This window comes from Panthera pardus, unplaced genomic scaffold, assembly GCF_024362965.1.
Source record: "Panthera pardus isolate Hobbes unplaced genomic scaffold, ASM2436296v1 HiC_scaffold_17, whole genome shotgun sequence".
NCBI classification, from domain to species: Eukaryota; Metazoa; Chordata; class Mammalia; order Carnivora; family Felidae; genus Panthera; species Panthera pardus.
Window position 1 is genome coordinate 140,328,143 of NW_026526732.1, and position 23,390 is coordinate 140,351,532.

At 54.8% G+C, this 23,390-nt stretch overlaps 1 protein-coding gene across 8 annotated transcripts in view; it reads right to left on the reverse strand.

Annotated features, from left to right (window-relative positions):
• Positions 1 to 16,724, reverse strand: part of FOXP4 (forkhead box P4) — a 51,337-nt gene extending 34,613 nt beyond the window's left edge. For 3 of the 8 annotated variants that reach the window (XM_053905033.1, XM_053905032.1, XM_053905031.1), the window contains exon 1: positions 16,362 to 16,724. The gene's annotated coding sequence lies outside the window, so the exon portion shown is untranslated. The remainder of the gene's footprint in view (positions 1 to 16,361) is intronic. The other 5 variants (XM_053905036.1, XM_053905035.1, XM_053905034.1 and 2 more) reach the window with 5 other exon arrangements.
• Positions 16,725 to 23,390: the final 6,666 nt, after the last annotated feature.

Sequence of the window (23,390 nt, forward strand, 5' to 3'; positions counted from 1 at the left end):
CCCACAACCACATGGGACTCCCCACAGGTAAATGGATGAGGGCCTTTGCAGGAAGCAGACCAGAAAGCTGCTGGGAGAGACTGGATTATTTCTCTGGATCTCTCTTGGCCCGAAAATTCTCTCCCTTCACTCCGGAAGAACTCTTTTCCCTCGCTCTGCTGGGCCACTTGCTGTTTTTGTCCCTGCTGGAAGCAGAGTTGGGAGCCGTGTGAGGGTATTGGAGGGATTGGTGGGGGCGGGGGGACGGAGAGGTGCTAAGGGGTTCACGGGGAGCCCACCGGTCACGTGTGCCACATCGCTGCTCTTGTGGCCCCTCTCCATCTGTGACTCTAGGTTTCTTTGTCCTAGTGGATGGATCTGTGTGGCTTCCTGGGTGACCCTGTGCTGTTAGCGTGTCCCATGTTTGTGCATTTCTGTGTGTTTCCAAGGGCTTGTCTCCCCAGCGCCCACCCCCAGTGGCCTCTCCCACTCCTGAGTTCTGAGAGGAGGTGGGCCAGGGGCGAGGGTGAGGTTGGGGGCGATGGTTCGGAAGAGATTGAGCACTTGGTCCCAGGCCTTAATGGCCATGTCAGCCCGAGGGCCAGTGGCTGCCAAATGATGGATGGGGCGGGCGCCATCCTCCACCCGTCAGAGCACAGGGCCCCAGCCCCCTCCTCCGAGCCACCCACCCTGATCCCTGCCATCGGCCTACAGAGCACCTTCCCCCACTCAGGCCTGGGCCCCAGCTACACATCAGGGGGATGGGGAGACAGCAGAGGCCCACTCTGCTTCCTCTCCCCGAATCCTGGCCCTGCTCGGGGTGGAGAGCAGCTGCCTGCCTTGATTCCAAGTCTAGCTTCTCTGAGATCTGAGAACTCCTGGGCCCCAGGGGACAAAGACTAGAGCCTCAGGGGTGTGTGTGTGTGCAAAGGAGAAAGGAAAGAGAATCCAGCACTTTCCCTGGGGTAAAGGAGAGTGCCCTCCCTTCCAACACTCACGCACACACACAGTATAAAGTTGTAGATCAGACAGCAAGTTTGGAAAAAGGGAGAAAAAAGGAAGGAGGCTCCTAACAGAGGTGTCCCTTTCTTTTCCGTCTTTTTATGGGGGGGGGGGGGAGGGTGGGTAACAGAGCGACACCCAGTGAACAACATAATTGCTGCAATGTGGCGTGTAATAATAGCTATTCAGGGGCCGATCATTCATATTAAACAGGGTGAAGCAAGCCTCTCATTTGCATGCTTGAGATTATATGCATTTGAAAAGTCATTTCCGCAGGGTGTATGAATGGCATTAATTCCCATGTGGCACGCTCTGCCCTCTCCCGGGGCTTTCACCTCCTTCCATGCTCCCACCCGCCCACCAACATACACCCAAACCTGCACGTGTTCCCTGTATCTCCGCAACCTTACCTCCTCTACCCTGGGACACCCTGCCCTCTGAAGATGAGCACACCAGCAGCCTCATGCCTCCTGCCCATCTCTCCGCTGGGCATTCCAACAGCACTGGGGTGTTCCCTGCACGGTGGGTGAGCAGGCTCAGAGGGCCAGACAGCCAGGCACAGGGTGCAGACGCAGGCCTTTACAGCAATGCCCAGAGAGCCCGGACTCTGGCTAAGGAGAAGGCAGGGGCCTGGGCTCAGCCACAACCAGCTGTGAATCCTTTGCCTTCCTCCTCCTTTGGGGCTCAATTTCCCCCTCTCTGCATGGAGAGGTGGTCTTGAAGGTCTTATCTAACTTTGAAGCTCCAGGAGTAAAACTCCCTCTTCCAGCAGGTGCACCTGAAGCCACAGTGTTCTAGGGCCGGTGGGAGCCACCAAGAGTCCATTTGAATTACAGCTGTGGTCCCTCGCCCAAAGAAGGGCTCCACCCAACGTCGACCTGAGCTTCCTCCTCTGGTAATGGGGTGGGGGGCCCCCTCCTTTTTTCACTCTGGCCCTTCCCTCTCTCTCCACACACTCCTCCCCCAGTCACCTGTTTCCTCAGCAAAGAGCAGCAGACACCTGCAGATGAGGAGAGAAGCTCTGGGAAGGAGACCATCTGGTTTCAAGGGCCAGCTCTGTGACCTTGGGCAAGTCACTGCCCCTTGCCCAAGTCACTGGTTTGGTCTTTCTTCCTTCGCACAGCAAGTAAGGGGGAAATTAGATCTTTCTAGGATTCGCTAAACATGGGGCCCTCATCCCCCACCCTCCGCCTTCCCTGACCCCTCTTCTACCACGTGTTGGGGGCAGGGGAAAGCGACTCAGGCTGGGTTGTTTTATGTGGCCTAGGATTTCTCTCTGGTTCTCTAGTCCCGCCCTTAGGCAGCTCCCTGTCTCCTTTCTCTCAGGGAACCCCTTGGGGAACCCGGGCACCTCAGCCTGGGGCCAGGCCCCGAAGCTCCCGCAGACATTGTCGGAAGGAAGGAAGCTGGGTCAAAGCCGCAGCCTTCTCTTCCTCTCTGGGGGAGGCAGCGGGCCCCTGGGGGCTCCCACTTCCCCTGAGGCTCGTGGCCCTTCGAAGAACCCCAGGGGGCACTTAACAAGGGAGGCCTCCTTGTAACTTTTCTGGTCCGCCTTGTCCCCTCCCAGGCCGGAAGTGACGAGTTCTACCCACCTTGCGGCTAAAAGGAGAACCCAAGGACTAGGGTGTTTTGGGGTGAGACGAAGAGGGACGGGGAGCCCCACACGCGGAGAAACCTTTGTGCCTTTCCCGCGGGCACATATGGTGAAGGGAGTATTAATTACCGTAGCTTTTTAATTAACAATCGCTTAATCTGAGCGGTAACATTTGCCACGACACCCTGTGCCTCGCCGTGAACCCGCGCCGCCCGCCCTGCCAACTCATCAATTAATTTTTATTGACGTTTTCTTCCCCAAACAGGCACAATACCAGGGTTTTCCAATTAACACCTCCGCGATCTCTAATTAGTGCAATTAACAGACTGATGGATGCCCGGAGTTTACCCGCGAGGGAGGGAGGGAGGGAAGGGGGCGGGGCAGACCCCAGCGCACACGTGCATGCGCGCAGCTGGACAGCCCGAGGAGGCACTCCTAGCTTTAATCCGAGCAAAGCCGGTGGGGGCGTGACCACAGGTAACCTGTACCCATAGCAATGGTGGCGGTTTGAGATGAAATAAGTACACACGGTTTCCAGCGCTCCGCAAACCCATAACCTAGGCGGAGAGACAGCTGAAAGCCTGAGACTGGAAGTTGGGAAACCCGGCATCTTAGCCCCAGGTCTGTATCACCAACTTGCTGTGTGACTTGAGCCAAGTTCATTCCCCTCTTTTCTCCTCTGTATAACGGGGAAAACTAGACTAGATGCAGCTATCTATTTACAATGTACACCCCTATCAGCTTCCAAGGAAGGTCAGGAAGCAGATTGCAATAAAAGGCGGATGAAGCTTCTTAAAATACAATGTCACTGGGTAGTAGAAAGGGAGAACGAATGGACCAAAACCTTAAGCCAGAGGATCTCAAACTTGAATGCATCAGAATTACCTTGGTGGGCTTGTTAGAACACAGATTACTGGGCCACAGGCCCAGAGTTTCTGATTCAGTAGGTTGGGACCCAGCCTGAGAATTTTCATTTCTAAAAAGTTTCCACTTAAATGTTGAGGCCGCTCATCCAAGACGACAGGTGTCCCGGATTATGGCCACTGACTTTAGTTTATGAGCTGCCTGGTGGCCAAAATGAGATGATCCATCTCCAAGGCCATTTATTCATTCAATAGGGATTTAGTGCCTGCTTAAGACAGACACTGAGGGCAGCACCTGGCTGGCTCAGTTGGTGGAGCATGTGACTCTTGATCTCAGGGTGGTGAGTTCGAGCCCCACAATGGGTAAAGAGCTTACTTTAAAAAAAATAAAATAAAAGAAGACAAACAGTGAGGATCTATTTTTCAGGAAGGAACCTGGAATTTGGTCCCTGCCCTTTGCAGGTTTAAAAATCTTGAACAAGGGGTGCCTGGGTGGCTCAGTCGCCCGACTTCGGCTCAGGTCATGATCTCATGGTTCGTGGGTTCAAGCCCCACGTCGGGCTCTGTGCTGACAGCTCAGCGCCTGGAGCCTGCTTCAGATTCTGTGTCTCCCTCTCTTCCCCTCCCCTGCTCACGCTCTCTCAAAAATAAATAAATGTTAAAAAACAGTTTTTAAAAAATAAAAAATAAAAAATCTTGAACAAGCCAGTACAGTAGTGGCCAGCATAGTGTCCTAGATGCTTCGAGGGCAACTTGTAATAACGGGGGTCCTACTCCCCGCACCCCTTTTTACTAGGTAAATCTAGCATTTGTCTTTTTTTCCCCAGAATTTCCCCTTCTTTTGTTTTTTTAATTTTTAAATTTATTTTGAGAGAGAGCATGAGATCATGACCTGAGCCAAAATCAAGAGTCGGACCCTTAACCAACTGGGCCACCCAGGGGCCCCAGGCATTTGTCATTTTGAACATTTAGCCACTAGTAGAGTTTTGGCCATGAACGGAGTTCTTCTTCTCTCTCTTCCAGTGGATGGCCTGGGGCGTATTTCACCAGCAATGACCCTCCATCCGTTCACTGGTTCCACATATAGGTAAACGCCTACAGCGTGCCATGCTCTGAATATGCAGACCTTCTATGCTGGGGCTTATGGTTCCCTTGAGGGGAGGCAGATGATAAATAAGGACGCAAATAAATAGATAGGCTCAAATAAAGTAGGTTCTATCAAATGCTGAGTACAGGGAATAAACAGGGGAATCTAATTTAAACGGGGCGGGGGCGGCGCAAGGAAGGCCTTCTTTTTAAGGAAATGGCATTTATGCTCAGAAATGAGAGATGAGTAGGTGTTGGCCAGGCGAAGTGTACACTGAATGCAGGGGAAACAGCATATGCAAAGGCCCTTCTTTTATAAGAGAGGTTGCCAGTTTCAGACTTCTCCAGAGCTACAAGTCCTTGAAATGGACATACTGCTAGATTACATAAAAAGACGTGGGTACCACAGGGAACAGAGCATGAAGACAGCTTATATTTCCTTCTCTCTTTGCCTTTTTTTCTAGCTGTCCTACTATCAGATCTTACTTGTGTCAGGGACATAAAGCAGAGGGCTTTTCAGAGCAATAAGCACTGACCTTACAAGTAACTGAAGGATGCCTTCCCAATTTGTCATCCAAAGGCCCCGGGATCTCCCTCCCTCATTCAGCTCAGGCCCCCAAGGCCTACTGGCTCAGGCTACCGGAAGAGCTGAGGGTTCGTTCAGGCGGCAGCCACCTTTGGCCTTGGCCCTCCTTTGCTAGCCACTCATTTGCCATCCTACCTGCTGGCCCTTTTCTCGTCTCTTATTATCTTTGTAATGAGAGCACTGAGCAGTGAGGTCACCAGTCTGAGCCTTGGTTTCCTGATTTGGGGCTAATACCAATAAGCCTTCCTTTCAGGGTTGCTGTGATATCAAATAAAATACACCGCAGGAAGAAGGCATTCAGAGAAGGGTAGTTAGTATAATTATGGGGGCCCAGAAGGACCTGCTACAACTCAACTCTGAGTGGGCTATGGATTATGAGCCCATCCCCTTACCACAGCTCTTGGTTCAGCATTTGAGGAAAGTGAAGTAGGGCCCATGGGTGAGAATGTCTCTATAGTTCCAAAATGGGTCCCCAAACCAGAGAAGGATGATGTGAGTCTCATCACTGCCTGGCTTTCTGACTAAGCCAATTCCCCCCAAGAAGATGGGGGCTCTCCTGGGTTCCAGAAAAAGCTTAACCCCTCTCCAAGCCCATGTCCTGCCTGTCCTTCGCGACTCTCCCTAAATGACACACTAGCAGCCACCTGCCCCAATGTTAGCGACCATTCAACCTCTCAGCACAAAACTTCAGGGCCCGAGGAGCTTCGTGCAGGTGGCAGGGTTAGGACATGCCTCTCTAAAAGGCGGCAACGAGCCTCTGTGATTTGGAAGGTGAGCTGCCATCCTGGGCTGTTCCAAGTTCTCCGAGTTTCAAATAACTTTATTTCCCAATCGTAAAAGTAACAATTTGGTAGAAAATTTTGAAGAGGGGGGGAAAAAAAAAGTACAAAGAAAAAAAAGTCATACCCATAATTCTGCCACCCAGGGAGCTGGCCTTTTGGGATCTACCCCTTCTCTTCGTGTTCACCCTCTTTGGCATATAAACATTTAAAAAGTGAAATTGGGGTCATAATCTGTACATGGTTTGAATTTTCCTATTTTTCCACTCACCACTTACTATCATAACCATTTCCACATGACATCAAATATTTTAAGCAACAGTTTTTAGTGGCCACATAGTTGCTCGAATGGGCTGCGTGTTCCAGAAGTTAGTTAGCCAATCGCCCAGAGTTGGATATCTAGACCGTTACCAATTTTTTTTTTTTTACTATGACTCTGCAATAAACACCCTTCTGTGAACGGAATACTCTACATTTCTAACTATTTGTTTACAATACATGTTTAGGTAGAACTGCCTCTTTTTAAGGCTGTTAATGCATTTGTTCCCCACTTGATGTCCAAAAACTTGGTACCAATTTTATCCTCCCTTCAGCAATGCACCCATATCCTGGAGGACTTATAAGCCCCTCACCTTTTCAGCATTTTCCCTCCATTTTCCTCAGGTCTGTCTCCAGAAGACTCTCAGATCCTGTATAAAGTTCTCAAAATGCAACACTGTCAAGTCTGGGTGAGTTTACAGGGTACAGCTGGCTGGTGGCCCTCTGAACACAGGGGGGTCTGGGCATATGGAGGGAAGAAAGCACAGCCCTTGCTTTTGGGGGGCTTACCAGTTGGTGGAGGAGAAAGGGAGACATGCAGGCAAACAGGGTGTTAAAACAACAACAACAAAACAAAAACAGTACCTAGGCTCCACCCTGGATCAATTAAATTGGACTCTGGGGTGTGGGACCCAGGCGTGGATAATTTTAAAATCTTTTCCAAGTATTCTAAACTTCAACTGCAGCCAGGGTTGAGAACCTCTGCTCTATACAACACACAACTTTACAAATGTTATGTTAAATTGACACGGGGGGGGGGGGGGGGGGTGGGTGGGCGGGCTGGCTATGGGTGCCTGGAGGGAATGGGGATACTCTGGGAAGGCTCCTCTGGTGGGAGGTGACTTCTAAGCTGAGTCACAAGGAAGTGAAGCCTGGGCACACAATTTGTGACTCTATTTTATTTTAATAACAACCATTCCACTCACAGAGTCCTTGGAAGCCCTTTCCCACACCCCTGTCATCTCCCCTCTTCATACAATCTGGCATGCATTTGACGGACGAAGGAACCATTCTTTGAAGATGCCTAGTGACTTGACGAGGTCACCTGGCTGCTAGAAGTCTGAGCCAAACTGAAACCCTACAGCTCTTCTGACTCCCAAACCAGTGCTCTTCTCCTGACTCCCACCTCAGAAGCCGCAAGCCTCGCTTGGGGCAGTCACTCTGCAACCTCCCTGGGATGTGAACCTTTCCTCACCACTGCCACCCACCCACCCCTGCACAGTGGACTTTCTCCCCTGGCTCTGGCCCTAAAATGCTTCCACCAGGCCCTAGCAAGGTGGCCTCCCTCAGCACTCCTTTCTACAACCAGACCAAGAGGAAGAATTAACAATGAAAAAAAAAAAAAGGAAGAAAGAAAGAAAAAAGAAAGAGAACCAAAGATCCCACTCCATCTCATTAAGAAAGTAAACATAAGAGCCATCTAAGTGTCTAATTAAGCTTCTAATTAGTCCCTGCTTGTTACTAATGCAAATTAGATTACTCCGCTTAACTACAGCATGTCCACAACACCCTTGTTAATTGCGGCCTTTTGAAATTAAATTACTCCCTAATTAGCATATCAAAGCCATTGATTCGGAGCTGGGAAAGATGAGGGCAAGAGAAGCCGAATGCCAAGTTTGGTTAATCAGAGATGGCTAATTAAATAGTGACGTCTTACGTGGGGGGGCCTGCTGGTGAAGGGGTGGGGGCGACTCGTCCAGGGCCTGAGTGGCCATCTGGAGCCTGGTTCTGGTAGTGCCCTTGGCACCAGGGGGCTCCCGTGAGCAAAGGAGGGGCTCTGGCCAGCCTGGGACAGATCACTGGTCTGGCCCTTCCTGGGGCCTTGACTGCTTTAGGCCTAACCTGTCCCTGACAGGCCCTGGGCCCTCTCTCTGTCTCCCCTCACGATATTTAGGTGTGGCATTTACAGGGATCTTGGGTACCAACTCAAGGGGCATCTAAAACACAGCCACATCCGAATACATAAGATTCAGCATCCTTCCTCACCTCTTTCCCTGTTCCAAATGAGTTCCAGAAAGGTGACTTATGTGTAGTTCTTCTCTAGTCCCCACCTGAGATTCCATTCTTGGAAGAGAGTCTCCCCTCTCCCCAACAAAAAGTAAATAAGTTTGGGGGACAGGGAAGAGGGTGATGATGACTTTCACAGACAGGCTCACCTGGGCAGGGATGGGCTGGTTTTAGCTTCAAACAGGCTCCTGGAGACACAAGACCCTATAATTCCCGCCATGGTAGAAAACAGGACAATTGTCCCCCACCATCCGTTTTTAACAGGTGTGTGGGAATTCGATTGGGGTCAGGGTGTCCTTAAAGGTCTTCTCTGAGCTCTAGTAGAGAGCTTGCAGAGTCTCGGAGACCACCCCCCTTCCCCCAGCTCTTCCTCGAAGAATACTGAAGACAGGTGAAATCTCCAAGACAGAACTACTAACCAAAATGCCCTCAGGGGCAAGGCTGGTCACCTAGGAGGGCAGGTGAGAAGTGCAGGGCACTCAATCCCAGTCTGTCCTTACCACACCCAGAAATGCAGGCTGACTGTTGACAGGGTTCTGGTTTTTCAAAAGAGGCTAAAGTGGGGATATTTATGTGAAATGTGCCATTGTAATAAACTTTGTGTGGGCCAACAAAAAACTCATAGGGGGTAAAGTTAGTCAATTTGTGACCTCGGCCCTTGTGGCCAGCATTCCAGACAGGCAGGTTCCAGGTAACTATGTGGCCCTGGGCAAGTTACATTTCCACTCTAGCCCCGGGTCCCTCACTCGCCAATTGAGAGTAACGTGTATCACTGCCTAGAGGATCTCTCAGGGGTGTTATGAGGATCAGAACAAGAAAGTATGTGAAATGGCAAGGCCCGGCTCCTCAGTCAGGGTCTGGTGACCACTTAGTTGTACCCTGTACCTGCCACAGCCCCCTCCCAGATCAGGATGTCTTCTAGAACCTTCCTCCTTCATCTTCCATTTACCTTCTTGTTCCTTCAGATGCCTGCCTCAGCTCTTGGGCAGCCAGGAGGTAGCACACATCTGTGCCCTCGCCCCCTACAGTGATCGGCTCTAGCAGGGGCAATAGCTCCTAACTGCCTCTTCTAAAAAAAGATGAATGAACAAAATCCTGATGGCTGACATGTCCCTAGCCTGGTCCTCCAGTGTCCCCTCCCCCATCTAGGGTGTGGGTGTCTAGTGGGAGAGGCTCCTTGGAGTCTGTCCCTAGTTCTCCCTCCCCCAGTCCTCCTCTCCAAGTTTCTCACCAGCAGCCCCCGGAGTGCACAGGGTCAGGGTCAGGGTCAGGGCCAAATTCCCAAAGGGTGAGGTTTTGTTGATTTAAGGAGGGGTGGAACAGGGCCCAGGAGAGAGGACCTATCCCCCTCCCCAGCTCAGAAAGGGTGAAGCCCAGGGAGTGTCCAGTCCATGGGTACCATCCAAGCCAAACTGGGCAAAACGGTTCCCAGCGGTGGTTTTAGAAAATAAGTGGAATAAAAGCAAGGCAGAAACAGAGAAATGGGGGGGGGGGGGGGAGGCTGTCCTGATGTGAGGGGGAGGGCAGAACGGCGGCATACAAGGGCCAAGCTGCAGCCTGCCTTGCTGAGCTCTCTCTCCCAACGAGATTCAATTAATTGATAACAAGAGGCATCAAATTAATTTCTGGAGGATGTGAGATTCTGATGAAGGGAAATCTCGTCGATGGAGATCGGGCAGGAGGGGGGGCGGGCAGCACCCCCTTTTAATCAGGCTCCACTGACTAATTGGGAAGGAGGAGACCTGGCTGGGCCTCGGGTCGCCTGCCCCATGTTCCACAGCGCCCCTTTTGGGAAAGAGTGGCAGAGGCAGTAGGCTCCGGGCGCGGGGAACAAAGGGGGAGTGCACTGAGACCTTCCAGTCTCTTCTCTGCCCGATGCCCAACCCGCAGTTTCGGCCTGCAGAGGCCCGGGAGAGGAGCCCACAGGTGATCGATCCCTCGTCCTCTGTGCAGTTAGGAAAGCCGAGGCCCAGAGAGAAGTTGGCCATGCCTAAGGTCTTAGAATTAGGAAACTGGTAGCAGTGTGACGACTGGTGAATCCAGACCTTGTTTATCACCCAGACCTGCGAAGTCAATCGCCAAGAGAGTAGAGTGCAGCACACGGGCACAGGCCGCCCTCCCAGTGGCTAAAAGACAAGCAGCCCCCCTCCCAACGTTCCCTAGACCCCCAGGCCCTGGGTGGAGTGGGCCCCGTGCCCCAGGCTCTTTCTCCATGCTGCATCTCCGAGCTCAGGTCTAAGAGATTAAGGAGCTTCCTGCAACTTGCACTGATGCGCTCGCAGAAGCTCAGGAAAAGGCTGGGGAGGCAAGCAACCCAAAGCAAGCGTGCTGAGCTGGGGCGGGGAGACCAGTAGCCCTGGCTCTCAGGGGTTGTGGGGGGTGGGGCGGATATCCTGGAGGCTTCCTAAAGGAGGGATTCTCCAAGAGGACCAACTCTACATCCTTAACCACCTTCCCAAGCGCCTCCTGCTCTGATCCAGTGGTGTGGAAGCCTTGAGAAGATAGGGAGCTTCTCCAGCGCTCCGGCTTTGCTCCCTAAGTGCTTACAGCTGCAGCCACTCCCTGGGTGTCCCACAAATCCTGCCATTCAACCTCTCCCCCAAATCTCTCCCCAGATTTGCGCACACCCTTCCTTGCAGGGTGCGAATGCACATCTGCCCAGGGCACTTTTGAAGGAAAGGAGGAAGTACACTGCTACCCTTTTTTTGGACCACTTTCTTTCAGCCTCCGTCTCCCGGAAGGGTGGGCTCCAGAGCTGGGGGACCCAATCAGAGGGAGCTCACTGGGTTGAGGAAATAAGAATGGGCGCCCCCCTCTCCCACCCACCCCCACTCCAGTTCCCCTTCACACAGTGCAGCCCTCCTGAGGGCTCTCCCAGGCCAACGCAGGCAGCCGGCTGCCCCTGGGGGGCATCAGGGCCAGAGCACAACAGTCCCTATCTGCAAGATCAGCCCTGGGGCACCTGCTCCATTTCTGATTTTCCAAGTTGCCACGGACCGAGTCACCTCTAATTAAACCTCTTCCCCTGGACCCTCTTGCTTGCCACTGCACACAGTAAGTGCTCCACAATGTTTGTGGAGTGGAGACCAGGACTCCCTGAGTCACCTGCCTTCTTAGTCACCATCATTTGTCCCTCCTTTGCTGTCAGTGAGAATTCTAGGTAACTTCCACCTACCTTGAACAAATGCCAGAGAATCGCTATTCTACCCACTCCACTCTTACTGTCTGAGGAAAACCCACCGTCTCACCCCCATTTGCCCTGCAGCCCAGGTCAGGTGCCACTGGAATCAGTTCTGAGTGGGAGAGAAAACATTATTTACCTCTGTCCAGTACCACCAGTGAGCCCAATGGCCCTCAGGTGCCAGCTCTAGAGGCTCCAGCTGGGCAGAGGATGGGCACAGGATGACCGGTGAGGTCAGCAGAGCTACTGAGATTCTGGGCCCAGGCTGCATGGTTCTGGTCAGGGTGGGGAGAAGGTGTTGGGAGGCCCTGGACTGAGGGACAGCCTGGCAAAGGCCCGGAAAGGAGGAGATTTGGGACAAGGATCGAGGGAAGGAAGGCCTCCACGAGACCCAGGCCTGGATGGCCCCCTCAAGGCACAGGATGCTTGGTCTCACAGCCCAACATCCCATGGCCCTGTCTACATGCGCACTTTCTGTGCTGGGAGCTCTAGATTTCTAGCTCAGGCAGGCATGCCCCGAGCTCAGACTCCTGAGGGACCTGCCCAGACCACTGCATCGGCAGCCACAAGGTTTGGAGTCACAGGGTTCCTTCCTGCTGTGATCCTGGCAAGGTGGGACTGGCAATGGGTAAAGAAGGTATGCGTTCCCATGGACAATCCAGTAAGGCAGTGCAAAAAGCCAGAAGCTTTAAGTTGAAGTTTCTTTTTGCTTCTTTGAGATGATCCATCCATAGTAGGTCCCAAATTGATCTCAGATGGGTGGCCAAACTTGCCTTCCAGAAGACTGTGTAGGCTAGGGTTCCAAGCCCCAGAAGTCTCCTGGTGCCAGCCATTTTTCCTCCTCTACACCCCGGGGGAATTCTCCCTCCCGTTTCTTATTTGTCTCTATGAGCACCTTAAAAGGGCATGGTGGGGGGTGGGGGGTAATGTATGACTGGACTGTTCCAGGGTTGTGTGTGGGTGGGAAATGCCAGATTCTGAACCTAGACCCTCCCCGCTTAAAGGGAAGGCAGGAGAAGAGAACATAGCCTTGTCACCGGAGGGGAGAGGGGCGGCCCAGGCCTGAGTTTGTAAAGGAGTGAGGGGGGAGTTGACAGGCCCTCCGCATCCCCTCCTTTCTCCCTTCCCCACGGCAGAGCCCCAAGCTGTACTGGCTGCACCAGGAGTTGGGAGCCCCATATTTTATTGCCAGCTTCACCACTAACTCGCTGTGGAACATCAGACAAGTTGCTTCTTCTCTCTGGGCTTCATTTTCCCAGCCCATGAGATGGAGGTTAAAACTCAAGCAATTCCAACATGCTGTCCGCTGTGCAGGCTGGCGGTGCTGGGAATCTAATGATAAAAGTCACCGTTGGTCAGCGCTACCATGTGCCAGGCACCGTGGTACAGACTTTACATACACTCTCCCGTTTGACTCCCAAAAGGATCCTCTAAGGTGGATATTATTGACCCACTTTACACATAAGCAAACTGAGGTTCCAAGAGCTTAATTGAGTTCCCCAGAGTCCCGTCACTGCTGGCCAGTTCCAAAGCCTTTTCCACTCTGACCCATGGTCTGCCCTGGGCAGGCCCTGAGTTCCTTGCCCTGGGATCCAGAGTTCTGGAACCAAGTCCAAGGAAACCATTTCAGCCAATGGAATCCTGTCAAAAGTGGCATCTGCCTGGCCTTGGTCTAGGGAAGCTGGGAGAGTTACATGGCGTGGAGCTCCTTGGGTAGAAGAAATTAGTATTTTGCACAGTTGAGGCTAGTAGGAAAGTAAAGACACTGTGCTCAGGATAGGCGTGGAGGGGCCTGGATTTCAGCTGGAGAGACAAGCAAACCACCAAGGCGGTGGGGTGGTGTAGTGAAGGGTTAGGATGTAGGAAAGGCGGGTGCAGCCATTGCCAGACCGGGCCGCTGGCGGAGCAGGGAAGTCTTCTTGAGGAAATGACCCCTCCTTCCCCTCACGTCTCACACCTCTCCTCTGAAACAGACACCCTGCTCCCACTCTCCTCTCCCTGATGTGATATCTTACCTGTCTGTCCTACCCTGACAATATGAGGATCAGAGAGCAGACCCCAGCCTTCACGGCTTGGGCACTCTAGTGCCCAGCCTGGGACCTGCTGGACAGAGTAGGGGGGCTCAGCAAACACTTAGGGTATTACTGCATCGAAGGAAGCCCCCCACCCCCACGTCCTCTGGCTTTCTTCCCCCTAAGGAAGAGGTGTGTTTGGAGTAGGGGCCCAGCAGGATATGCACATTCCTGGCAAGAAGGGACCTACCTGCCGGCAGCCAGAAAGGAAGTTTCTGGCCAAAGGCGGAGGAAAGGGGGTGGGGGTGTTGGTGTGTAGGTGTGAGAAGGGCACCCCCACAAAGGGACAGGGGCTGTCACAAGTTGAGCCCAACCTGCCCCTACCCCTGGCATACCCCAGCACTGGTGTCAGACCTTTCTCTCCCCAGGACTCAGTGGTTCCCCAATTCTATAAGTCCTGGGAAACCTGCCCAGGATTGGAAGAAGGATAGAAAACCCCACCCAGAGACCCAACGGCTTAGTGCCAAAGAAGAAGGTTCCTGTGGTCTCCCCTAACTTAGTGCTAAGGCTGGGACCAGGGTAAGGTAGTGGCCGGAGGGTCTGGGAGGAGATTCAGATCCTATTGGGGTCCTGAGTATGTCTGGGGGACAGGGCACCCACAGCATCGCTTCCTCCCCATGCTACCTTGCCCCGTTGACAAGAGTGGTTAACACCCCATAGGGAATCCGCCCCCCCCCCCAGCCCCAGGGCACATCCCTGCTTTTGAGAGGCTCAGATCTAAGGTAGCCAGAGCAAGCAAGCTGTTCAGGTGCCTACAACAGTCTCAGGACCCTCCCTCCAGCCTGCCAGGTGACGAAGAGCCCCAGAACCCCCGGCAAGACAAAGTTTCTTAAGTTTAAAACAAAACAAAGCCAGCCTGCAGACTTCCCCCATCCCCAAAGCAATTTTCTGCGGGGGGTAGCATGCGAGGCTTGTCTGGGATAGGGGCTGTCTGAAGCCAATGTCTCTCTCTGGGGGGCATTGGAGACACTGCCATCCCTGCCTTCCGGCCCCTGCGACCACCCGCTAGCTCACCAGGAGAGACACTCAGGGGCTTGAAATGCTCAGCATGGAAGCGTTCAGTCCCAGTTCTCTGCTGAAAGTGAGTTTCTGGGTTCAAGCCTGGGTTACCCACTCCGTTTGCCCGGTGGGACTGGTCAAACCCTCTAGCAGCTACACGCCATATAGACGGCAGGCTGCCCCTTCTTCCTGCGTGGGAGATGGCGCACCCTGGCCAGTCTCTGGCTCCAACCCCAAGCTGCCCCTCAAGCTTCACTCCTGGGGCCTTAATCCCAGACCCAACACAGCTCACCCTGGGACAATCCAGGTGGTGCTTTAAGCCGGGGGATAAAGATGTTGAAGTTCAAGTAAAAACCCGCATTGGCCAAAACGCTCCTGGGCTTTCTCAGGAACCCCCCCACCCCCACTGCGTGACAGCTTCATACTCCGGTTTGCTCTTTCAGGTCCCCACCTGAACCCCTGCTCCAGCCTCCGCGGCCAATCCGCAGGGAGACCCGGTGCTAGGGTGCGAGGCACGCGGTGATCTCCAGACGCCTTAAACCCCAGGCGCCCAGTGAGGGAGGAAATCCACCAGGCGGGGGTTGGCAAGAGAAGCGGGGGTGCAAAAGGGATGAGCCGGTCGCTCTGCAGGCTCAGGGGGGCCGCATGCCCATATCATCTTCCCCCAACCTAGATAGTCTGGGTGAGACGCGGACGTGTTCACGAGGTGTCCCAATTGTAGAGAAGGAATCCGCAGCTGTTAGGGCCTCTGTCTCAGAATCCGCGTCCCGCGAAATCACACCGTTCTTTGCCGGGGAGGCCGGGACCCCGGGTCGCTCAGGGAGCCCCGCATTCTAGCGCCACAGGCTTTGCCCGGGCTCAGCTCCAAGTTAGTTTGTTTGGCGTTGATGGGGAGCGCGAGGCCAGAGCTCCACGGGGTGACCGCCGGTCAAAGAGAGGCGTCCGTGGGGGGGGTCTTCCCGCTTGGGCTTGGTCACTTGGGAACCCTCTTCCCTGGAAAGAACCCTGCTGCCATCCTCCCTTTCTCCCCACCATGGTGAGGTCGAGGGGGGTGGTGGGGGTGGTTCTCCCTAAATGCGGTGAATAAAGGTATCTGCCGGGTCCGTCCCCCGCCCTCCAGCACAGGCGCACAAAATCACGGGGGCCGTTTCCAGACGTTCTCAAGTCCCCAAGAAGTTTTCCGCTCAATCTCCGAGCTGACCGAGCGATGGAGAAAAGGGGTTGACTGGCCCCGGAGCCTCCAAGGTGCGACCCCAAGAAAAACAAGTCTGCCTCTCACTCGAGGAGACGCGGCGGGTGCCACCGAGGTCCCCCCCCCCCCCATCTGCCTCCGGCGCGTCTCGGGGAGTGCTGGACAGACTGGGGTTGGGGGAGCTGGCGCTACCACTTCCCTCCCCAGCTCTGGAAAGTCCGGGCCGGGAAGTACTCTTTGTTTGACTCGGTCGGGGGACCGGGGGGGGGGGGGGTCGCGCCCCCTTACACCCCACTCCCAGCGGCCAGGCCGGGAGGGGGCGGGGCCCAGATTCTGGGGGGGAAGGGCGGGCCTCAGTAGCCTTTCCAGCCAGCACCCCCGCCCCAGCCGACCTCCGGCTGCCCCCACCTCCCGCCGCCGCGCAGCAGCCCCCACCTGTTCCCAAGGCGGCTCTGGGCCGCGGGGGCCCGGGCCGGGGGCGGGGTGTGGTGGCGGCGCGGGGTCAGGGCGCCGCAGCCGGCCCCGGCTGGAACAAAGTGCGCCGGCCTGGGCCCGGCTCCTCCCGGCGCCCGGCGCGTCTCCGGCGGGCAGTTTGCAAACACAAAGTGAGCCAGTGAGCGGGGAGAGAGTGCGCGAGCTAGGGAGTTGGTCTGGTCGCCAGCCCAGCCCCCACCCGCGTCCCCGGGCTCGGCCCGCCACCTACCTGTCCGGCCCGGCCGCTCCGTGCGGGCTCCGGCCCGTCAGCCCGCGCGGGGCATGGGGCTCGCTCGGGTCGCAGCCCGGGCCCGCCGCCGCCCGCTGGGGCTGCCCCTCCGCGCCGCCCGGCGCCGCGCAGCTCCCGGGCGTCCTCCCTCCGCGCCGCGCCGCGCCGGCCGCCGCGCGCCTTAGCCCCGCCGGGGCATCGCACTTTGTGGGCAGCTCGGCTCGCTCCGGCGGTGCTCCTCCTTCCCGATCCTCCCGCGACGCTCGTTCGCTCGCTCCGGCTCCGGGGCTCCGGGACCCCGGCGTCCCCGCCCCCGGCCCAGCCCTGGTTCCGGCCCGGGCTCCTCCCCGCCGCGCCGCCGCCGCCTGCGCCGCGCCCTCCTCGCGGGCTGGGGGCTCCGTCCCGGCCGCGGGCCGCGCTGTCCGGTCCGCAGGGGCGGCCGGCTCTGGACTCCGAGGGGCTGCGACTGAGCCCGGGCTGCGAGTGGCTGCGAGCGGGCGGCGCGCGGGCGGGGCGGGAGGGGGCGGGGGACGCGGGGTGGAGGGGGAAGGAGGGAGCGCGCGGAGAGCCGAGGAGGAGGGAGCGAGCGAGCGGCGGAGGGAGGGGAGACCAACTTCTAGCGCTACCATAATTCGCCTAAAGCAGGTGCAGCCGCTTTCACCCGGCCAGGCCGCCGCGGCGGGCGAGAGAACACCACGTGGAGCGAACTTTAGGGGAAGGAAAGTGGGGACTTGGGGAGAAGACACGGGACTGCGGACCTGAGAAAGGCGGGAGGTGGAGAGACCCCAGGGATCCTCTCTGCCCTCGCGAATCCTGTGGCGCGCTTGGCAAACCCCAGCTTTTCCCTGGAGTCTGGAGGTACGGCCGAGCCCTGCTCCCACACGGTTCATTGGTTCCCAGCGGGCTGCGCTCGGCGCGGGGAGTGGCCGGGGGCTCGGAGCCCGGGGCCGGTGTCGGCCCGGGTTCTTCCTGGCCTCCTTCCTGCTCGCCACTGCGTGGGGGCTGGAGGTGAGCTTTCTGACCCGGGGGTGGGGGAGGCGGGGAGGCTCCTTCTGGGCTTTGTGAACGCTCACCCCCGGCGAGCGCTGACTCCCTTTCCGGAAGGGGAATTTCCCAGAAAGTGCTCTGCGAACCGGTGAAGAAGGGGCCCAAAGCCGGATACACGCGGGAGAAGCGAGGTGCAAAGTCGAGGCAGTTATCCGGGCAAATTAGATTACAAACAAAGCTCAGCGCAGAGCCTTTGCCTGGGGGGCTGGAAGGGTGGGGTGGGGGGCTGGAGAGACAGTGGTGGAGGCAGTGGCGTGTGTTGGGTTTCGGTGGGGGCAGGGATGGGGTGGGGGGAGTCCAGATGGGGAAAGGCCCGAATTCCAACGCAGAAGGGTTTGCTGGTAGCAGCCGCTCTGCTCAGAGACCCGTGGAAATCTGAATAAATCTTCCACCCCCCAAACATCTCCTGTCTGTCTCCGTGTTGCGCGTGGGGAGAGGTGAAGGACGCCCCCAGAGATCTTCAAGGAGTGCCCGTGAGCAAGGGAGGGAGGGCCTTGCTGCGGGAGGAGGGCAGGAAGACGGTGGTTCTTGAAGGCTCTCCTGGTCCAAATCACAGGAGGCAGGTGGAGATAGGGCAGGCACATTGAGGCCCCTGTGGAATGTGAGCTGGGGGTCCTCAGGGTAAGTCAGTCCTGTGGCCTGGGGAGAGAAGGATTTCTCGGAGGAGAAAGTCTTTCCAACGGGGCTTGGAAGAAAAGGATCTCAGGAGAGGAGGCTCCCTTTTGGGTTGTTCATCAATTATTCCATCCCTCTTCTGTTGGGTACAAATAGTCAGAAGTAGTTGTAAGTTAGTGGTGCCTGTCCAGGTCCAGAATCCTATGTATTTGCCTTGCTGTGTGGGCGTGATGGGCATATTTAGGTCCAGCTGGAACCATCAGGTATCTAGGTGTGAGATTGTTGGAAGGAGTGTTCTAAGGGTCATTCATGTGGGCGCCACAGTGTCCTTCCCAGCGCAGCCATGGCAGTAGCAATAACCACAGCAAACGTTCGAGTCCTGCCACAGGCCAGGCAGAAGACATGTGTCATCTTCTCAATAACCTGATGAGGTGGATAGTGCCGTCATGCCCATTTTACAGAGGAGAAAGCTGAGGCACGGAAAGATGAAGTCACCTGCCCAGGCTTACAGAGCTGGTAAGTGGTGAAGCAGGATTCCAACCGGAGCCGCTTCCATGAGGACAGGGAAGAACCTCACGGAAGCTTCTAGAACAGTACTGCTCGGGTCTTACCTGAGGAGGAGTGCGGTTGCGGAGGAAGGAAGCTCTTGATAACGTGATCCAATTTATCTTCCATGGGGAGTCAGCTCTGGTGGGAGTCAGGATGGGTGGACAGGTCTGGGCCAGGCGTGGGGTTGGCAGGCCCTCGTGTAAGCCCAGCTGGGCAGTGGCCGTGCCCCTCAGGCCTCCTTCTCATCATTTTTGCAGAGGCTTGGGGTGGGGTGACATCTCAGGACTTTCAATGGAAAAGAAGGGATTTTTGCAGAGGGGAGGTGGGGTGGGCTTCTCCACCTCTTTTCTGGCTCTCAGCCCCAACAAGTCCTTTCCACATGGCTTTCTTGCAGCAGCCCTCTGTACCTCCCACACGGGCTCCCTTGCCCCAACAGAGTTCCCTGGGTTGTTTTGGCTTTCATTTCAGGTTACCGGTCATCTCCAGGCCAGCTCAGTTTCCAGCACCCTGTGAGTCACATTAGGGACACGAGAGAGGCAAAGATCCTGTGTTATCCTCCCCTAAAGGGCATTTTGGTGAGGAAGGCGAGGCCTCACCAGAAAAAGGTACAGAATTAACACCGTGAAATCAAAGCAGCCAGTTCAAAGCTTTTCCTTCTGGTACAAGAGCTCTGAGAAAAGGTTCAAAAGAGTAGCCCTTGGGGGCGCCTGGGTGGCTCAGTCGGTTAAGCAGCTGACCTCGGCTCAGGTCATGATCTCACGGTTCGGTTCGTGGGTTCAAGCCCTGCGTCGGGCTCTGTGCTCACAGCTCAGAGCCTGGAGCTGGCTTCAGATTGGGCTGGTGTGAGGCGGCCTTGGGTTGAACTTCAGCCTCTGTCTTTGCCAGCAGTGTAACCCGGGCAAGTTACGTTATGTCTGGGCCTTAGTTTCCTCGTCCACAACACTGAGAGAATGGCTCCTTAGGTGGTTGGCAGGAAAGGGCACGGGCAAATCATCCAGCTTTCCACAAATGCTCCCTTTCCCTTTTGTAAATCCCAGTTTCCTCACCTACAAATGCAGAATTCCGACCTCACAAAAATGCACATCATGCATATAACAGCCGTTGATCCTTACTAGCTGCTGGCTGCATGCCAGCCACTTGACTCACATGCTTTTGACCTCTATCACCCCAGACATGGTGGCTCTTCTCATTTTATAAGTGAGGGACTTGAGGTTCAGAGAGGTCAAGCAACTTGCCCCACGCCACACAGCTGGGAGGTATTGCAACAGGGGTGGGCTCCCAGATCTTCCTGCTCCCAAGCAGAAGCTCCTCCCCCGGGGTCCACTGCCTCCCTGTTGTGGGGATGAAGTGGGCTAGTGGGTGAGCTCATTCCTCATACCAGCCTGACGCTCCTGCGTGGTGGTGGGTGTGTGTCCAAAAATAGTATTCTCGTTAATCCCACAGTCCCAACACATCTAGGCCCAGATACTTGATGTTTCCATTCATCTGACCGACTGGGTCTTAACTTTTTTTCCCTCAGCCTTATTGCGGAATTAAACTTTCCAGCCTAACACGGCAACTCCAGTCCTAAAATGCAGACATGTTCACCAGAAGACGTACACAAGCATGTGCCCAGCAGCACTGCGATAAGTAGACGTATCAGGGTATTCTCATACACGGGCGAGTACTTGGCAAGGAGAATGAATAAGCCATTGCCACGCACAGCACCGTGGAGGAATCTCATGCACAGAATGTTGTGCATAAGAACAAGACAAGCCGTAAGAGAAAGCAGCCAGTGTGAATCCATTTATCTGAAATTCAAAAATTGGTCGGATTGATAACATTAGAACTCAGGAGAGAGGGGACATGACTGGGAGAGGGTACAAAGGGGTTCCGGGGTGGGGGGGTGGGGGATCTGGGCATGGGCATGTTCTGAGTTTGTTTTTTTTTTTTTTATGTTTATTAGAGAGAGAGAGAGAGCACGCGCGAGTGGGGAGGGGCAGAGAGAGAGGGAGACACAGAATCTGAAGCAGGCTCCAGGCTCTGAGCTGTCAGCACAGAGCCCATCACGGGGCTCAAACCCACACACCGTGAGATCATGACCTGAGCCGAAATCAAGAATCGGAGGCTCCACTGACCGAGCCACCCAGATGCCCCTGTTCTGGGTTTTTTGGATTTGGGAGTTGGTGGCACGGTTCTGTTCACTGTGTGAAAATTACTTGAGCTGATGTGTCCTTCTGATTTGTGTGCCTTTCTTCATGCTCAACTAAAAAGCTTCAGCGTTGTTGCTGTTAGAATTGAGGACCTCTCGGGGCGCCTGGGTGGCTCAGTCGGTTGAGCGTCCGACTTCGGCTCGGGTCATGATCTCACAGCTCGTGAGTTCGAGCCCCGCGTCGGGCTCTGTGCTGACCGCTCAGAGCCTGGAGCCTGCTTCTGCTTCTGTGTCTCCCTCTCTCTCTGCCCCTAACCCATTCACATTCTGCCTCTGTCTCTCTCAATAATAAATAAACATTAAAAAAAAAAAAAAAAGAATTGAGGACCTCTCCATATCCCTTTTAGTCTTTCTCTATCCTTCCCTTGCCAGAGGTAGCCACTTCCTTGCAGTTGGAGGGATCCCTCCCAAATTAAGTTTTATACTATTCATCATTTAGTGTCGCTTGGGTATCACGAAATTTTAAATAGAAGGTATCTTTCTGCTCCTTGCTTTTACTTTTTGTTCTTGGTGTTTATTACTGAACTCCATGCTGGGGAGATTAATTTAGGTTTGCTACATGTATCTCTAGGTCAATCATTGAAAAGGCTGGTGGAGAGCATTCCACTCTAGCAGGTGCCCTGGTTTCCTTGCCCAGCCTCCCAGTGATAGACAGTTGAGTTGTTTCCAACCTTTGGCCATTGTGGTCACACTGCAGTGGGCTTCCTTCTGTGTCCACCTCCCCTCCCCCATCCCACCCCCAGAGCCTTCTGTTTCTCTTTCCTCCTTTGCCTCCTGCTCAATCAAGTTGTTCCCCTTTCCGCCTGTGGTTCCTCCACTCTGGAATCTTCTCCCCTCCTCATTTCCCAGCTGCTCCTCCCCACCCTGCTTCCCAGTCTTTCTGACTCAGAAAGACCCCGGGTCCGTGCTGGGTGGAGGTGGGGGAGGGATGGAAGGGGGCAGCCTTTTCCTTTGCCACAAAGGCCTCTGTTCCGCAAGATAAATGATGATTTAAACAAAGAAATATTTCATTAAGGGTTGATATCTTAATGAACTGTGCCAGGAACCCTCAAGACACTCTCTAGACACACACACACACCCCTTAAGGGAGGCTCCTAGCCCTGGGGGGGGGGGGTGGGGGGAAGCTTTATCAGTTTACCATATTGCCCTGAGTAGAGGACCATGCACTGTGTGGGGAACCATCCCAAGGGGCTATGAGATGGAGGGCACTTAGGACTGGGGGCGGAACCCAGTTGCCCTGCTTGGTGCTAGGCTGGCCGCATGCCTGGGCCCTGGGAGATATTTGTAGGGCCCCCTGCAGTCACTTTTAGGGACTCAGAGACTTGGGCCTTGTCCATAGGGTGGCGGGCATGGGACTCTAGGCTAATTGGTGGAAAATCAGTCATTAAGGACCAGGAAATGAACAATAACTTGACAAGCAGTGGACAATTTTCCATCAATTAGAACACAGTGTCTTTGGGTCAAATGAGACTTCTCTGTGGAGAGATTTCCCTGGAGGGATAGAGCAGGACACACACCAGGAGCACACCCATTGCCCTTCCCCTCCCCTGTGCATGGCACCCTGCCATTCACGGAAGAAGGGGTGTGCCTGGCGACAAGGCAAGGAGCAGGCTCAGAGGACAGAACCCCTTCTCCCTTCATCCCCTTTGGGAGCTGCCCCATGATTTCCTTCCTTGTGAAGACGCTTGGATTTTAATCCCAATTCTGTCACTTTCTAGCCTGAAATCCCAAAGCGGAGGGGCCGGTGGGGGGTTACTGGGTTTTTTCAGCTGCTGAATGGAGAGACACATGATCAGGCAGAGAGGTGGGGAGGCATGGTGTAAGTCACGTGGGCTTCTCAGTCTCAGCACTGGGTAGATTGGAGCTGGGTTGTTATTCCTTGATTACCTGTCCGGCTTGCACCTCCTTCCCTCTCCCCTTCCGCGCTCCTGTTACAATGCCTTGTTGGCTAACTTTTATTCAGTAAGCACCTAAGAACTTGTAACACATTCTGTTGTTTGTTAACTGTTTAATCATTTATGCCTCATCTCTCCAACTACATAAGAAACTGAGGTCAGCAGCTTACAATTGTAGTCATTTTGGAATTTCCTGTTGCACCCAGCACAGTGTGTTTTGCATAGTACGTGCACAGTAAATGCTTGTTGATTGCATTTTATTATGATTAGATACTTTAGAGCAGAGCTTAAAGAAAAAAAAGCCTGATACACTGCAGAGCAAGTTGGTGCCCTGAAGGCATCGGCTGGGGGTTGGTTGTAGAACTTGGGCAGGAAATGTGTCTTCACTGATGGAGGGACAGGGCTGGGGGCGTCAAGGGAGCTGGGGTAGGACAAGGTGGCACTCTCACACCCTCAGAGACACTCCTCCTCCCAGAAGGCTGTGCTTCCATTCTTTTCCACACTTCTTCCTGCTCCCCTTCTGCTGGTCCATGAGGATGCCTTCAGAACTCTGCTGAGCAAGGGAAGCGTTCCTTCCCAGGAGAACCTTGAAAGCCTAGGGTTTGAGGTCTCAGCCATCAGCGCTGGAGGGTGAGATGGGATGGGATGTGAAGGAGGAAAGTCAAAGCCAAGGTAGCCTCACACTGGGAATAGCTACCACCTATGAAGCGTCTATTATATGCTAGGCCTTTT